The sequence below is a fragment of the Pongo abelii genome, chromosome 23 (genome assembly GCF_028885655.2).
Source record: "Pongo abelii isolate AG06213 chromosome 23, NHGRI_mPonAbe1-v2.0_pri, whole genome shotgun sequence".
NCBI classification, from domain to species: Eukaryota; Metazoa; Chordata; class Mammalia; order Primates; family Hominidae; genus Pongo; species Pongo abelii.
Window position 1 is genome coordinate 37,787,709 of NC_085929.1, and position 17,316 is coordinate 37,805,024.

The following is a 17,316-nucleotide window of genomic DNA, read 5'->3' on the forward strand; positions in this document are numbered from 1 at the left end:
GAAAAAAAAGAAACGGCGAGCTCAAGAGTGGGGGCCCCCGGCGCCCCCGGCCTTGCACGTGCGCGCCTGGGTGCCTAGCCCGGGCCGCCTGGCGCTGCAAACTTTCGACTTTCTTTGTGCCGAGCGCCCCCCCCTCACCAAGCAGAGGATGCACGTCCCCCCTTCCCTATTTATACACCCCCCCCGCAGCTCCGTTCCCCCCGCTTCCTGCCCCCCCTCCCCATTCCCCAGATCCGCCAATGCTAGAGCAGCCTGAGCCCCCGTCCGGCCCCCGCCTCCCCACCCCGCCCGCGGGGCCGGGGGCTGCAGTCTCAGCCCCCCCGGACCAATGCAAACGAAGCGCCGAGCCAGCAAACCAGCTCCCACTGCCCCTCCCCTGCCCGCTGAGAGTGGCGGCTAGCAGGGTGGGGGGGCAGGAACTGAGGGGTGCGGATCCGGGCCCCCCAGCCTGCGAAGCGCACTCGCAGGTCGAGCGGGCGTTGTCCACCCTTCGGAGCCCCGCTTTCATGCGTGAAATCCCCAGAAGTCGCCTGCGACCGCCTCCCTGCTTCAAACACCAGAGAGGGCCCGGGGTCCTGGCCGGCGACAGGCCGAACCTCCGGAGCTGCTTCTGCACCCGGTACATTGACCGATCTGATGGGCTGCGCGCCCGGAAGAGCTGGAGAGATGAAGCCAGCGTCCAGCTTCTCCCCCAAACCACAGCACGCCGAGCTTTGTCCCCGGGGAGCGTGAAGTCACCAGCTCCGGGAGGCGACAATATGAAGGCGATGGACGGGGCAGGGACCCCCGGAAGCCCCAGCAATCCTCAGGGAAGTGGGGGTGCCGGAGGAGTCGGGGACACCCTCGGGCCTCCCCAAGCCCGGAGCATCCCCAGCGTCCGCAGCCCTGTGAGACGCCGGGTGCTGTGGTCATGGGCCCTGCCGCCAGGCCTCGGCGCTTTGTCCCCGGCCCGCCCGGGGATGCTACCACGCTAGAGTTGTACACCAAGGTTTGTCTTCCCAGGAAGCGCTGGCGGCCGCCTTTGGGCCGCCTGGCGCAGAGCCCCAGGCTGCAGGCGCCGCGTGTGCGGGCGGGAAGTTCCCACAGTTGCAAAGAGGCAGCGAAGTATGTGTTCCAAACTTTTCCAAACTGAGCGCTTCCATTAAGAGAAGTGGTGTGCGGGGGAAAAGCATTCTGGGTATTAGCATGCAAATGAACGGGCCCGGCTTCCAACTCCGCTCGGGATTCCCACCGCTGCGCGCCCAGCCACGCGCGCCTTGAGGCTTCCGGGCGTTGCCCTGGCGGATGATCCGAGTTCAAAATCGAGACCTCTGTCTGGTTTCGTGTCCTGGTGCTTAGTCACTTGGCCTCTTTGAGATTGACTGTATCTTAACCTGTACACCGGGACAGCAGCGCCTGTCCTGCACACCTCAGCTCTAGGGCATAGTACATGCCAAACTCCTGTTGGGGAGAATGAATGAGACTTAGAGGCTTGAAGAATGTTCCCTGGACACGAAGCCAGGAGATCTGTGTTCTAAGCCCAGACTCACTGTCACCTTGGGCTAGTGCCTCCCTCTCTGAGCCACAGCTTTCTTGGGCGGATTTGGGGAACTGGCACGTTTTATTTTTGAGAAAGCTGCTGGGAACATCCACAAAGAAAGAGAAAGGGGCCGGGCGCTGTGGCTCACGACTGTTATCCCAGCACTTTGGGAGGCTGAGGCGGGCGGATCACCTGAGGTCGAGAGTTCGAGACCAGTCTGAGCAACACGGAGAAACCCCATCTCTACTAAAAATACAAAACTAGGCCGGGCGCAGTGGCTCATGCCTGTAATCCCAGCACTTTGGGAGGCCGAGGCAGGCGGATCACCTGAGGTCGGGAGTTAGAGACCAGCCTGACCAACATGGAGAAACCCCGTCTCTACTAAAAATACAAAATTAGCCGGGCGTGGTGGCACATGCCTGTAATCCCAGCTACTAGGGAGGCTGAGGCAGGAGAATCGCTTGAACCTGGGAGGCGAAGGTTGCGGTGAGCCGAGATCGCGCCATTGCACTCCAGCCTGGGCAACAAGAGCGAAACTGCTTCCAAAAAAGAAAGAAAGAAAGAAAAGAAAAAGAGGTTTGCTCTGAGTGTCCAGTGTATACACACATCGTTTCTCCATAGTAGGTATAGATATTCCCATTCTACCATTGGAACTGAGGAAGGTGAGTGACCTGCCCAAGGCCACACAGATAGTGATGGAGCCAGGATTCAAACTGGTTAACTGCCCCTTCCTCACCAGTGGCTTCTGAAACCTGTCACCCGTCCATGGCTCCACTTGAACCAGGAACTGACTCTCTGTCTGTTATGCTTAGAAAACAGGGTGCCATGACTGGCCCCATTCCAGCGGATTCACCCGGTGAAGGTGGGTTCAGAAGGTGGCGCTCTGAGGAAAACAGGGAACGTGCATCAGCCCTGTTTTGCAGATAGGGAGCCTGAGGTTCAAGGAGCCAGGGTCGTCCAGGATCCCTCCTTGGGGAAGTGGCCAGAGACAGTCCAGATGCCGTTCTGATCCCACCAGGGAGCTTTTTTCCAAATGTCGCCTTGGCAGTGTGATTGTGGGGGGTGGGAGTAACCTCTCCACTTCATCCGTTACTCTCAGTCTTGCCCATCTCTCAGGCTCCTAGGAATCCATTATGTAATTTCAGGCGTGCTTGCAGAACATGTCTTTTTTTTTTTTTAGGTAACATTCAATTGACATAAAATTAACGATTTTAAAGTGTATAATTCACTGGCACCTAGTACATTCACAATGTTGTGCAACCAGCACCTCTGTCCAGTTGCAAAACATTTTTATCACCCCAAAAGAAAACTTCGTACATGTTAAGAAGTCACTTTCCATTCCCTTCTCCCTTCATCCCCTGGCAACCACCAATCTGCATTCTGTCTCTGTGGATTTACCTGTTTTGGATATTTTATTTATTTATTTTTTTTTTGAGACGAAGTCTCTGTCCCTCAGGCTGGAGTGCAGTGGCGCAATTTTGGCTCACTGTAATCTCTATCTCCTGGGTTCAAGCTATTCTCTTGCCTCAGTCTTCCAAGTAGCTGGGATTACAGGTGCACGCCAGACGCCAGCATGCCCGGCTAATTGTTGTATTTTTAGTAGAGATGGGGTTTCGCCATGTTGGCCAGACTGGTCTCGAACTCCTGACCTCAGGTGATTTGCCCACCTCAGCCTCCCAAGGTGCTGGGATTACAGACGTAAGCCACCATGCCCAGCCTGGATATTTTATTTAGATGGAATTATACAATACTGTATGTGACCTTTTGAGTCTGGCTTGTTTCACTTAACGTAATGTTTTCAAGATTAATTCATGTTGTAGCATGTATAAATACTTTGTTCCTTTTTATGACTGGCTGAATGATACACCATTGTGTGGCTATACTACCTTTATCCATTTATCCATTGGTGGCCTTTTGGCTATTATGGATAGTGCAACTATGAATATTTGTGCACAAGTGTGTATTTGAATGCCTATCTTCAGTTCTCTTGGGTGTATACCTAAGAGTGGAATTGCTGGGTCATATGATGGTTTTATGTATAACTTACTGAGGAACCACCAAACTCTTCCACAGTGACTGCACCATTTTGCATTCCTACCAGACATGTGTTTTTATAAATAATTTTAGTGCTGGTCAAACCTCTGATTTTATGAATGAGCATGCTGAGGCCCAGAGAGGTTAAGTAACTTGCCCAAGGTCACACCCTTAGTCAGGATCCAGACTAAAACCAAACTTTCTTGAGTTCCTAGACTTCAAACACTAAGAGCCTCCCATGTCACCTTTAAAGACCTCGACTACTTGCCCGAGTTTTCATTGATTGACTTAGAAACCTGCCTGGTGAACAACTGAGTTAGCCGTATTTATGAAGCTTTTTTTCTCTCAACATCTATTGAAAGAACCCACTGCCATGTTCTGGATTTCTAGGCCACACCTTGAAAACATGCAGAGCTCACAATCCCTGCATCTGCCTCCTGCTGCTGGCCTGTCGGGCCCTCTTCTGTTGCCATAGAAACCGTGCACCTCAGTTTTGGCAGCAGACCAGCTGGACAGCGAACTGAGAACATCCTTGTCTCCTAGGCTAAGCAGAGCTGTCAAGGTCATGTATTCATTCACTAGATTTGTATTTATTGATCACCTACTAAGCACCAGGCTTTTGTTCTGTAAGATGCTAGGGATACAGCAGTGAACAAGCCAGACCACAGATCCTGCCCTCAAGGAACCTGTAGTCTAGAGGAGACAGACAAAAACCAAGGAACAAAAAAGGCTTCACCTGGCTCCTCTCCCTAGTTCACATTCTCCCAACCTTCCAGGCTGTGCTAAAATCCACTTCCTCTGGACCATCCCCCGAAGAGCCCAAATGTAGATGATAGCTCCTCTCAGGATTTACATTGCATTTTTTGTTGTCCCTGATTGTAAAAGTGCTATGTGCATTGTGGAAAATGTAGGAGATACACAAAAGCACAAAGAAGAAAAATTAAATAAAGATCTGTAATTTCACCACCAAGAGTCGAGCGCTGCCAACATTTCCTTCTGGTCTTTTTCTACATATGTGTATTTCTCTTTAAAAAAAAAAAAAAAATTATCGGCTGGGCACGGTGGCTTATGCCTGTAATCCCAGCACTTTGGGAGGCTGAGGCGGGCGGATCATGAGGTCAGGAGATCGAGACCGTCCTAACACAGTGAAACCTTGTCTCTACTAAAAAAAAAAAAAAAAAAAAAAAAAATTAGCCGGGCGTGGTGGTGGGCGTCTGTAGTCCCAGCTACTCAGGAGGCTGAGGCAGGAGAGTGGCTTGAACCCTGGAGGCAGACGTTGTAGTGACCTGAGATCACACTACTGCACTCCAGCCTGGGCAACAAGAGTCTCAAAAACAACAACAACAACAAAAATAATAATAACAACGACACGGCACAGTGGCTTACGCCTGTAATCCCAGCACTTTGGGAGGCTGAGGTGGGTCGATTACAAGGTCAGGAGTTGGAGGCCAGCCTGACCAACATGGTGAAACCTTGTCTCTACTAAAAATACAAAAATTAGCTGGGCGTGGTGGCATGCACCTGTAATCCCAGCTACTCAGGAGACTGAGGCAGGAGAATCACTTGAACCTGGGAGGTGGAGGTTGCAGTGAGAGGAGATTGTGCCACTGCACTCCAGCCTAGGCAACAGAGTGAGACAACGTCTCAAAATAATAATAATAATAACAAATTTGTTAAGCACTAACTGTGCCAGCCATGGTGCTGAGAGCACTCCTTGGTTTACCCTCTGGAATCCTCACAACAACCCTATGAGGCACTTACTCTGATGATTCCCATTTTACTGGTGTGGAAACTGAGGAATGAGCAGATAGAGAAGGGAGAGGAAGGCCCAAAGCATGCTGAATAGCAGGGCTGTGTGGGTACTTCTGCCTGCTCCAGGGGCTTTCAGCACAAATCCAGGCTGCCAGGCTTTATTGAGGACCTGATGGGAGGAGGAGATGGAGGGAAACACAGGAATGAGGCACCCTAGTTTCTGCCCCACTCGCCTTTAGCCTTTATCAGTCTTTCTTAGAAGGCATGTGAAGCCAACCCACTTCCTTTGCTCTCTTCAATGCTGGGCTGTTCGGCTTCTTAATAACAATAGCAACAAGACCATTCCTTGAACAATCATGGCACTTCAAGCATGAACGGAGTTGCTTTGGAGCCAGACAGACACAAGTTCAAGTTCAAGGTCTGCCCTTGCTGATAGTTTGGCTTTGGGTGAACAGTGCCAGAGGTTCATTTAACCCCCATAGCCTTTCTCTGAGGGTAGGATCATTGTCCCTGCCTTGTTTTTTCAGAGACAGGGTCTCTTGTCACCCAGGTTGGCATGTACTGTCACCATCATAGCTCACTGCAGTCTGGAATGCCTTGGACTCAAGTGATCCTCCCGCCTCCACCTCCAGAGTAGCTGGGACTCTGGGGTATGCCACCATGCCCGGATCATTTCTACAAATGTTTGTAGAGATGGAGTCTCACTATGTTGCCCAGGCTGGTTTCAAACTCCTGGCCTCAAGCAGTCCTCATGCCTCACCCTCCCATAGGGCTGGAACTACAGATGTGAGCCACTACACCCAGCCATTGCCCCCTGTTTATAGGTGAGCCAACTGGAAAGTTAGGTGGTTCATCCAAGCCTGCCCTGGTGAAGGTTGTGCGATCCAAACTGAGCGCAGGTCTCCCTGATTCCAACAGCCAGGTTCTTTCTCCAGCACCTTGGACCTCTTTTCTTTCTCAACAATTGGGTTTCCTTCATGACTGGGAGGAGCGGGCAAATCTTCCACCTGACACGGAGGCCTAGCTCCTTCAGCTACACAAGGATCTTGCAGGAGGCAGAAGCTCAGCAGTTCCTGCCTCCCCACCTCCGTCCGAGTTATCTCAGCCCCTCTGTGCTGTGGTCTTCAGGGCCCGACAGGGACCCAGTAGGCCACGGTTTATCATCGGCCATGTTTCCTGCCTCTGCATCACTAGCAGAGACTTTAACACTCTTTCTTTTCATTAATCAGGCACAAAAAGGAAAAAAAAAAAAGTGCTCATATGTAATTGTTTGTATTTCTATACTTTAACCTGGGAGGATTTTTTTGTTTTTTTGTTTTTTTGAGACGGAATGTCGCTCTCGTTGCCCAGGCTGGAGTGCAGTGGCATGATCTCAGCTCACTGCAACCCCTGCCTCCCATGTTCAAGCAATTCTCCTACCTCAGCCTCCAGAGTAGCTGGGATTACAGGCACCCGCCACCATGCCCGGCTCATTTTTGTATTTTTAGTAGAGAGGGGGTTTCGCCATGTTGGCCAGGCTGGTCTCGAACTCCTGACCTCAAGTGATCCGCCCGCCTCGGCCTCCCAAAGTGCTAGGATTGCAGGCGTGAACCACCGTGCCCACCCCAGGATTTTCTTTTTTGTGCCTGATTACCTGAAGGAGAGAGAGTCAAGGTATCACTGGTGACACAGGGGCAGGAAACATGGCCACACACTACATACACGTGAAAGGCAACTGTCTAACTGAAGAAAATCAGCTACACGTTACAGAGAAAGAGTTAATGTCCAGAAGTGCCTGAAGGTCTTCCTGGAGGTTGCCTGTGAGCTAAGATCACACCACTGCACTCCAGCCTGGGTGACAGAGTGAGACTCGGTCTCCAAAAAAAAAGGTCATAGTGCTTGCATGAGTTAAGCTTTTAGGTGAGATTCCTGAGTGACATTTGATTCAACAGCAGTGTATAAAAACACTAGGTCCTCCCCGTGTTGGGTTAGCTCTAATGGTGGTTAGTGAAATGTCTGACAATTTGAGAGCCAAAATGATGTTTTCATTTATTCATTCAAGAAGTATTTATGCATGTCTTCTTTGTGCCACGCACCGTGCTGGGCAATGGAGATGCTGTGGGGACAAGATATTTGGGGTCACATCTGTAATCCCAGCACTTTGGGAGGCTGAGGCCAGCGGATCACCTGAGGTCAGGAGTTCAAGACCAGCCTGGCCAACATGGTGAAACCCCGTCTCTACTAAAATTACAAAAATTAGCCAGGTGAGGTGGTGTGTGCCTGGAATACCAGCTACTCGGGAGGCTGAGGCAGGAAAATCGCTTGAACCCAGGAGTCAGAGGTTACAGTGAGCCAAAATCACACCATTGTACTCCAGCCTGGGTGACAAAAGCGAAACTCTGTCTCAAAAAAAGAAAAAAAGAGGCCAGGCACGGTGGCTCAAGCCTGTAATCCCAGCACTTTGGGAGGCTGAAGTGGGTGGATCACCTGAGGTCAGGAGTTCAAGACCAGCCTGGCCAACATGGTGAAACCCCGTTTCTACTAAAAATATAAAAAATTAACTGGGCGTGGTGGCAGGCACCTGTAGTCCTAGCTACTCGGGAGACTGAGGCAGGAGAATCACTTGAACCTGGGAGGCGGAGGTTGCAGTGAGCCAAGATTGCATCGCTGCACTCCAGGCTGGGTGACAGACTGAGACTCCATCTCAAAAAAAAGAAAGAAAAAAAAAGAAAAGAGGTTTAATTGACTCATGGTTATGCAGGCTCTATAGAAGCATGGTGCTGGCATCTGCCCAGTTTCTGGTGAAGACTAAGGGAGCTTTCAATCATGGCAGAAGGCAAAGGGGGATCAGGCAAGTCACATGGTGAAAACAGGAGCAAGTGAGAGAGAGTGAGAGTAGGTGCCACACACTTTTTTATTTTATTTTATTTTATTTTTAAAATTTTTTGTATTTTTTATATTTTGAGACAGAGTCTCGCTCTTTCACCCAGGCTGGAGTGCAGTGGCATGATCTCAGCTCCCTGCAACCTCCGCTTCCCAGGTTCAAGCAATTCTCCTGGCTCAGCCTCCTGAGTAGCTGGGATTACAGGCATCCGCCACCACCCCCAGCTAATTTTTGTATTTTTAGTAGAGATGGGATTTCACTGGTTGGACAGGCTGGTCTTGAACTCCTGACCTCAGGTGATCCACCCACCTCAGCCTCTCAAAGTGCTGGGATTACAGGCATGAGTCACTGCACCCGGCTATTTTTATTTTTATTATTTTTTGAGACAGGGTCTTGCTGTGCCAACCAGGCTGGAGTGCAGTGGCACAATCTCAGCTCACTGCATTCTCTGCCTCTGGGTCTCAAGCGATCCTCCCACCTCAGCCTCCCAAGTAGCTGAGACTACAGGTGTGCACTACCGTGCCTGGTTAATTTTCATATTTTTGATAGAGACAGGGTTTCACCATGTTGGCCAGGCTGGTCTCCAACTCCTAAGCTCAGGTGATCTGCCCACCTCTGCCTCCCAAAGTGCTGGGATTACAGACGTGAGCACGAGCACAAGCCCAGCCTATTTTTATTTTTTGTTAAAGACAGGGTCTTGCTCTGTCACCCAGGCTGGAGTGTGGTGGTGCCATCACGGTTCACCGCAGCTTCTGCCACCTCCTTGGCTCAAGCAATCCTCCCTCCTCAGCCTCCAGAGCGACTGGGACCACAGGCGTCAGCCACCACACCTGGCTAACTTTTATACTTTTTGTAGAGGGGTTTTACCATGTTGTCCAGGCTGGTCTCAAACTCCTAGGCTGAAGCGATCTGCCTGCCTCGGCCTCCCAAAGTGCTGGGATTACAAGTGTGAGCCACCACACCCGGGGGCACCCACTGAAATGACCAGATCTCTCTCTCTCAAGAATTCAGAGATTTCGGCCGGGCTCCGTAGCTCACACCTGTAATCCCAGCATTTTGGGAGGCCAAGGCAGGCAGATCCCGAGGTCAGGAGATCGAGACCATCCTGACTAACACGGTGAAACCCCGTCTCTACTAAAAAATACAAAAAATTAGCCGGGCATGGTGGCGGGTGCCTGTAGTCCCAGCTATTTAGGAGGCTGAGGCAGGAGAATGGCGTGAACCCGGGAGGCGGAGCTTGGAGCTTGCAGTGAGCTGAGATTGCACCACTGCACGCCAGCCTGGATGACAGAGCCAGACTCCGTCTCAAAAAAAAAAAAAAAAAAGGTAGCTCTTGCCGGGCGCAGTGGCTGACGCCTGTAATCCCAGCACTTTCGGAGGCTAAGGCGGGCAGATCACCTGAACTTAGGAGTTCAAGACCAGCCTGACCAACATGGAGAAACCCCATCTCTACTAAAAATACAAAATTAGCCAGGCATGGTGGCACAGACCTGTAATCCCAGCCTCTCGGGAAGGCTGAGGGAGGAGAATCGCTTGAACCCGGGAAGCAGAGGTTGCGGTAAGCTGAGATCGCACCATTGCACTCCAGCCTAGGCAACAGAGCGACGAGACTCGGTATCAAAAAATACATATAAAAATATATAAAAATTAATCGGGCATGGTGATGCATGCCTGTAATCCCAGCTACTCAGGGGCTGAGGCAGGAGAATCACTTGAACTCAGGAGGCAGAGGTTGTGGTGAGCCAAGATCACGCCATTGCACTCCAGCCTGGGCAACAAGAGCAAAACTCTGTCTCAAAAAAAAAAAAAAAGTAGCTCTCAGCCGGGCGTGGTGGCTCACACCTATAATCCCAGAATTTTGGGAGGCTGAGACGGGCGGATCACCTGAAGTCAAGAGTTCGAGAGCAGCCTCGCCAACATGGTGAAACCCCGTCTCTACTAAAAATACAAAAAGTAGCCAAGCATGGTGGCAGGTACTTGTCATCCCAGCTACTCAGGAGGCTGAAGCAGGAGAATTGCTTGAACCCAGGAGGCAGAGGTTGCAGTGAGCTGAGATCACGCCATTGCACTCCAGCCTGGGCAACAAGAGCAAGACTCTGTCTAAAAAAAAAAAAATACCAAAAAGGTAACTTTCATTATTATGGCCTTCCAACAAACAGATCTTGAGCTAGCACTGGTCCTTGAGTTAAGTTAAAAAAGAAAGAAAAGAGATTCTATTCATCTTATTTATTTATTTATTTAGTTAGTTAGTTATTTGTTTGTTTGTTGAACAGGGTCTGGCTCTGTTGCCCACGCTGAAGTGCAGTGGCATGATCACAGCTCACTGTAACCTCAACCTCTCAGGCTCAAGTGATCCTCCCATCTCAGCCTCCTGAGTAGCTGGGACTACAGGTACATGCCACCACATCTGGCTAATTTGTGTATTTTTTGTAGAGACAAAGATTTCATTACGTTACTCAGACTGGTCTCAAACTCCTGGGCTCAAGCCATCTGTCCCCCTTAGCCTCCCAATGTGCTGGGATTACAGGCGTGAGCCACTGTGCCCAGCCTTATTTTTCTTTTTAATGTTTATTTTGTCCATCAAATATAATTTGGAAAATGAGGCAAAGCAGAGGAAAAGATAATAAATTATCCATAGTGTCTCATCACTTAAATAGAAGTACTAAAATGTTGGTATATTCTTTCTTTCTTTCTTTGTTTCTTTCTTTCTTTCTCTTCTTTCTTTCTTTCTTTCCTTTCTTTCTGTCCTTTCTTTCTTTCCTTTCTTTCTTTCTTTCTTTCTTTCTTTCTTTCTTTCTTTCTTTCTTTCTTTCTTTCTTTCTTTCTCTTTCTTCCTCCTCCTCCTCCTTCTTCTTCTTCCTCCTCCTCCTCCTCCTCCTTCTTCTCTCTCTCTCTCTCTGTTTTTTTCTTTCCATGGAGTTTTGCTCGTCGCCCAGGCTGGAGTGAGTGCAACGGCGCCATCTCAGCTCACTGCAAACTCCACCTCCCAGGTCCAAGCAATTCTCCTGCTTCACCCTCCCGCCTGCCACCATGCCCAGCTAATTTTTGTATTTTTAGTAGAGATGAGGTTTCACCATGTTGGTCAGGCTGGTCTTGAACTCCTGACCTCAGGTGATCCACCTGCCTCAGCTTCCCAAAGTGCTGGGATTACAGGCGTGAGCCACTGTGCCTGGCCAAATGTTGGTATATTTTCATCTAGACTTTTTTTTTTTTTTCAGTTTCAATGCACTGTTGTTAAAAATACTACTAATGAATATATGCTTTTTTTTTTACATGAAGAAATGAATGTCTCACTTTATCGCCCAGGGTAGAGTGCAGTGATGAGTTCATAACTCATTGCAGCCTGAACTTGTGGGCTTGAACAATTCTCCTGTCTCAGCCAAGTGAGTAGCTGGGATTACAGGCACCCACCACCACACCTGCCCTCTCCTGCTTCTTAAATGAAGCAGTATATTATGAATATGTTGCAGGTTAACACTGGGACTGTAGGTAAGTGTGTTTTTGGGCCACTTTCACTTTTTATCTTAAACACTTTTATAGTGTTTTATTTTATTTTTACAACGCAAATGGTTACTTTTGTCATTTGAAAAGCAATAGAGGGGCCAGGCACAATGGCTCACGCCTGTAATCCCAGCACTTCTGGAGGCCAAGGTGGGTGGACAACCTGAGGTCAGGAGTTCAAGACAATCCTGACCAACATAGTGAAACCCTGTCTCTACTAAAAATACAAAAATCAGCCAGGCATGGTGGTACATGCCTGTAAACCCAGCTACCTGGGAGGCTGAGGCAGGAGAATCGCTTGAACCTGAGAGGCAGAGATTGCAGTGAGCTGAGATCGTGCCATTGCACTCCAGCCTGGGCAACAAGAGTGAATCTCTGTCTCAAAAACAAAAACACTTATATAGTGTTTTATTTTTACAACGCAACTAGTTACTTTTGTCATTTGAAAAGCAATAGAGAGGCCGGTGGCTCACACCTATGATCCCAGCACTTTGGGAGGCTGAGGTGGGTGGATCTTGAAGTCAGGAGTTCAAGACCAGCTTGACCAACATGGTGAAACCCCGTCTCTACTAAAAATACAAAAATTAGCTAGGTGTGGTGACACACACCTGTAATACCAGCTACTCAGAAGGCTGAGGCAAAGAGAATCGCTTGAATCCAGTGGCGGAGGTTGCAGTGAGCTGAGATCGCACCACTGCACTCTAGCCTGGGCAACAGAGCAAGACTCTGCCTCAAAAAAAAAAAAGAAAGAAAAGAAAAGCAATAGAGAACCCATAATACCATGAGTACCTTTCAAGTCATTACATAAAAATTAAAAATAAAATAAGTAAATATTAAAGAAATCTTATTTTCATGGGCTGCAAAGCTTCCTGACTGGATGATTGGTTGTATCTTGATCTTGATTCTCTAACAGTTTCTCCTGTGGAACATTTAGGTTGTGTCCTTTTTCATTTTCTTTGCTATTATAGACAGCACTGAGAAGACCGTCTTTGCACATCATACATACCAGAAGCTTTAATATGATAATCTGATTTCATATGCTGGACTAGAAATGGAGAAAGACAGCTTGTGGGACGACGAGTGGTGCTTTTATGAGGCGTTTTCTACTGGAGGTGGGAGGTAAGTAGATTGATTGGTGGGGGAAAGGAGCTTAAAACAACAGTATTCCGAAGTTCAAAATTTAGATTTAAAATAAGAATTATGAGCTGGCCATGGCGGCTTACGTCTGTAATCCCAACACTTTGGGAGGCTGAGGCGGGCAGATCACTAAAGGCCAGGAGTTCGAGACCAGCCTGGCCAACATGACAAAACCCAGCCTCTACTAAAAAAAAAAAAAAAATTAGCTGGGTGTGATGGTGCATGCCTGTAGTCCCAGCTACTTGGGAGGCTAAGGCACAAGAATCGCTTGAACCCAGGAGGCAGAGGTTGCAGTGAGCTAAGATTGTGCCACTGTACTCCAGCCTGGGTGACAGATGAAGACTCTGTTTCAAATAAATAAATAAAAAGAAGAATCGGGGCCAGGCACGGTGGCTCTCGCCTGTAATCCCAGCACTTTGGGAGGCTGAGGTGGGCAGATCACAAGGTCAGGAGATTGAGACCATCCTGGCTAACACGGTGAAACCCCTTCTCTACTAAAAACACAAAAAATTAGCCGGGTGTGGTGGCGGGCACCTGTAGTCCCAGCTACTTGGGAGGCTGAGGCAGGAGAATGGCGTGAACCCAGGAGGCGGAGCTTGCAGGGAGCCGAGATCATGCCATTGCACTCCAGTCTGGGCAACAGACTCCATCTCAAAAAAATAAAAATAAATAAAAAGAAGAATCATAGCCGAGTGTGGTGGCTCACACCTGTAATCCCAGCATTTTGGGAGGCTAAAACAACAGGATTGCTTGAGCCCAGGAGTTCAAGATCAGCTTGGGCAATATGGCAAGACCATGTGTCTACAAAAAAATTTTTTGTTAATTAGCCAGGCAAGGAGGCATGAGCTTGTGGTCCCAGCTACTCGAAAGGCTGAGCCAGGAGAATGGCTTCAGCCCAGGAGGTTGAGGCTGCAGTGCACTGTGTTTGAACCACTGCACTGCACTCCAGCCTGGGTGACAGAGTGAAAAAAAAAAAAGAATTATTAGCTAAATGAGCCTCAGGTCCATTCCAGCTCAGGAATTTGGAGTGTTTTATTGTCATCTGTCTCAGGTCCAGGCTAGAGTGAGGGGTAGGTGAAGATACAAGCAGAAGGTTGCAGTCCACAGTCCACATTCACAAAAACACTTCCAAGCCCCTTGAGATTCCCTCCTAGATTGACTCCCCAGCTCCCTCCTGTGCAGACCTGACTTTGCAAGATTCATGTGAAGAACCTGGAGAGTCAAGGTGATAGAGTCAGCCTGCATCCTCAGGGTTTAGGGCCTTACTTGTCTCTGAAAATCAATTTCTTTTCTTTTTCTTTCTTTCTTTTTTCTTTTCTTTCTTTCTTTTTTTTTTTTTTTTGAGACAGAGTCTCGCTCTATCGCCCAGGCTGGAGTGCTATGGAGTGATCTCAGCTCACTGCAACCTCTGCCTCCCGGGTTCAAGCAATTCTTGTGCCTCAGCCTCCCAAGTTGCTGGGATTACAGGCATGCAGCACCATTCCTGGCTAAGTCTTCCATTTTTAGTAGAGACGTGGTTTTGCCATGTTGTCCAGGCTGGTCTTGAACTCCTGACCTCAAGTGATCTGCACACCTCAGCCTCCCAAAGTGTGGGAAATTACAGGCATGAGCCACCGAGTCTGGCCTGAAAATCAAATTCTATCAACTAAGGTGAAGCTTGGGTCTGAACCCACTTCCAGCTTTGTAATTTGGGGCAAATTTACTTAACAGCCCAGAACCTAAGAGGTTCTTTATTTGAGGGAGGGTCTTACTCTGTCACCCAGGCTGGAGCGCAATGGCATGATCACAGCTCACTGCAGCCTCATCGTCCTCGGCTCAAGCAATCCTCCTGCCTGAGCCTCCCAAGTAGCTGGGATCATAGGCATGTGGCTCCACACCCACAAAAATTTTTTGTTTGTTTGTTTTTTGTTGTAGAGATGGAGTTTCACTACGTTGCTCAGGCTGGTTTCAAATTCCTAGGCTCAAGTGATCCTCCTGCCTAGGCTTCTCAAAATGTTAGGATTACAGGAATCAGCCAGCCACCAAGCCTGATGCCTAAGGGGTTCTTATAGAAATGAATGAGAATATTATTATGCACATCGTAAATGCTTAATCAATGATAGCTATTTGTTGTTGTTTGCAATTCAGTGTTAAATGCTGTGATGAAGGAAGCACAGGAATTACAGAAGTCATGTTAAATACAATAGGACCTAGCCTGGGGCATGGGGGCAGGCTTCATACAGGATGCCACAATAAAATTCTGACTGGTGAAGAAGAAAGGCCCTGGGGTATTTCTTTTCTGACAGCTGGATCTTTCTAGGTGAGAATGTAATGTATTCAATGCCAGGTGATTCCCAAACCTGTGTATGCGTTACAATCCCTTGGGGTGAGGGTGGGGAGGAAGTGATAGGTTACAAAAGATTCTAGAGGCACCAGCCCAATCGGAAGTGCTATATGAGCTACATATTATTCTGTGTGAGGCACTTCGCATACAGTAGGCTCTCAACCTTCATATCAGGAACAAGGATTCCTAGTTTTCTGGTTCCTGGCATGTGCTCTAAAAGAAATGCAGGGCTGGCCAGGCGCGGTGGCTCATGTGTGTAATCCCAGCACTTTGGGACGCCGAGGAGGGTGGATCACTTGAGGCCAGGAGTTCGAGACCAGCCTGGCCAACATGGTGAAAACCCGTCTCTACTAAAAATACAAAAATTAGCCGGGCATGGTGGCGGGCGCCTGTAATCCCAGCTACTTAGGAGGCTGAGGCAGGAGAATTGTTTGAATCTGGGAGGTAGAAGTTTCAGTGAGGTGAGATCGAGCCACTGAACTCCAGCCTGGGAGTAAGACTCCGTCTCAGAAAAAAAAAAAAAAACGAAAACAAAACAAAACTGCAGGACTGGGACTTGGGACACAGCTAGACTCTTCAGTTTTTGTTTTGTTATGCTCTTACCATTCTTACCAGCTCAAATAATTATTTTTTTTTATTATTGTGGTACATAGTAGGTATATATATTTACAGGTACATGAGATGTTTTGATACAGGCATCCAATGTGAAATAAGCACATCATGGAGAATGGGGTATTCATCCCCTCAAGCATTTATCCTTTGAGATACAAACAATCCAGTTACACTCTTTATTTTTAAAAGTACAATTAAGTTATTATTGACTATGGTCACCCTATTATGTTATCAAATAGATCTTATTCATCCTATTTTTTTGTACCCTTTAACCATTGATTTTTTTTTTTTTTTTTTTTTTTGAGATGGAGTCTCGCTCTGTTGCCCAGGCTGGAGTGCAAGGGTGCAATCTCAGCTTGCTGGAGCCTCAACCTCCTGGGCTCAAGTGATTCCCATGCCTCAGCCTCCCAAGTAGCTGGGACTACAGGCATGCACCACCATGCCTGGCTAATTTTTGTATTTTTAGTGGAGACGGGGTTTCGCCATGTTGGCCAGGTTGGTCTGAAACTCCTGGTCTCAAGTGATCCACTCGCCTCAGCCTCCCAAAGTGCTGGGATTACAGGTATGAGCCACCATGCCTGACTATATTTTTTATTTTTTATTTTTTTTTTGTAGAGAGAGGGTCTCACCATATTGCTCAGGTTGGTCTTGAACTCCTGGTCTCAAACAATCCTCCCGCCTCAGCCTCCCAAAATGCGGTAATTACAGGCGTGAGCCACCATGCCCAGCAAGTCTCCAGTCTTTATGAGCCTAGTTAAGTCCCCTCCTTTCTCCATGATTCAGTCTCCTCATCTGTGAAACAAGGGAACTGATCTAAATCAGGAGTCTCAGACTCAGGTGTTTCTAAGGGCCAGGGTAACTTGGTGAGATGTGTGGCACAAGTGGGAACTACAGGGCTGAAGAAGGCACCACAGCAAAGGGGAAAACAGGCTGGACACAGCAGCTCAGGCCTGTAGTCCCAGCACTGCAGGAGGCCCAGGAGGGAGCCCAGGAGTTTGAGACCAGCCTGGACAACATAGTGAGCCCCTTGTCTCTACAAAAAAAGGGGGGCAGCCAGAGTCCAGCCTGTGAACCCGGAAGTATCTGATTTAGATCTCAATCAATTTAGAAAGTTCATTTTGCCAAGGTTAAGGACATGACCATGACACAGCCTCAGGAGGTCCTGAAGACATGTGCCCAAGGTGGTTGGGGCTCAGTTTGCTTTTACGCATTTTAGGGAGACATGAGACATCAATCAATATGTGTATATGTACATTGGTTCATTCTGGAAAGGCAGGACAACTGGAAGGAGGGGCTTCCAGGTCATAGGTAGATAAGAGAGACAAAGGGTTGCATTCTATTTTTTTTTTTTGAGACAGAGTCTCACTCTGTCACCCAGGCTGGAGTGCAGTGGCTTGATCTCCGTTCACTGCCACCTCTGCCTCCTGGGTTCAAGTGATCCCGCTGCCTCAACCTCCCAAGTAGCTGGGACTACAGGCGCGTGCCACCACAGCTGGCTAGTTTTTTGTATTTTTAGTAGAGATGGGGTTTCTCCATGTTGGCCAGGCTGGTTTTGAACTCCTGACCTCAGGTGAT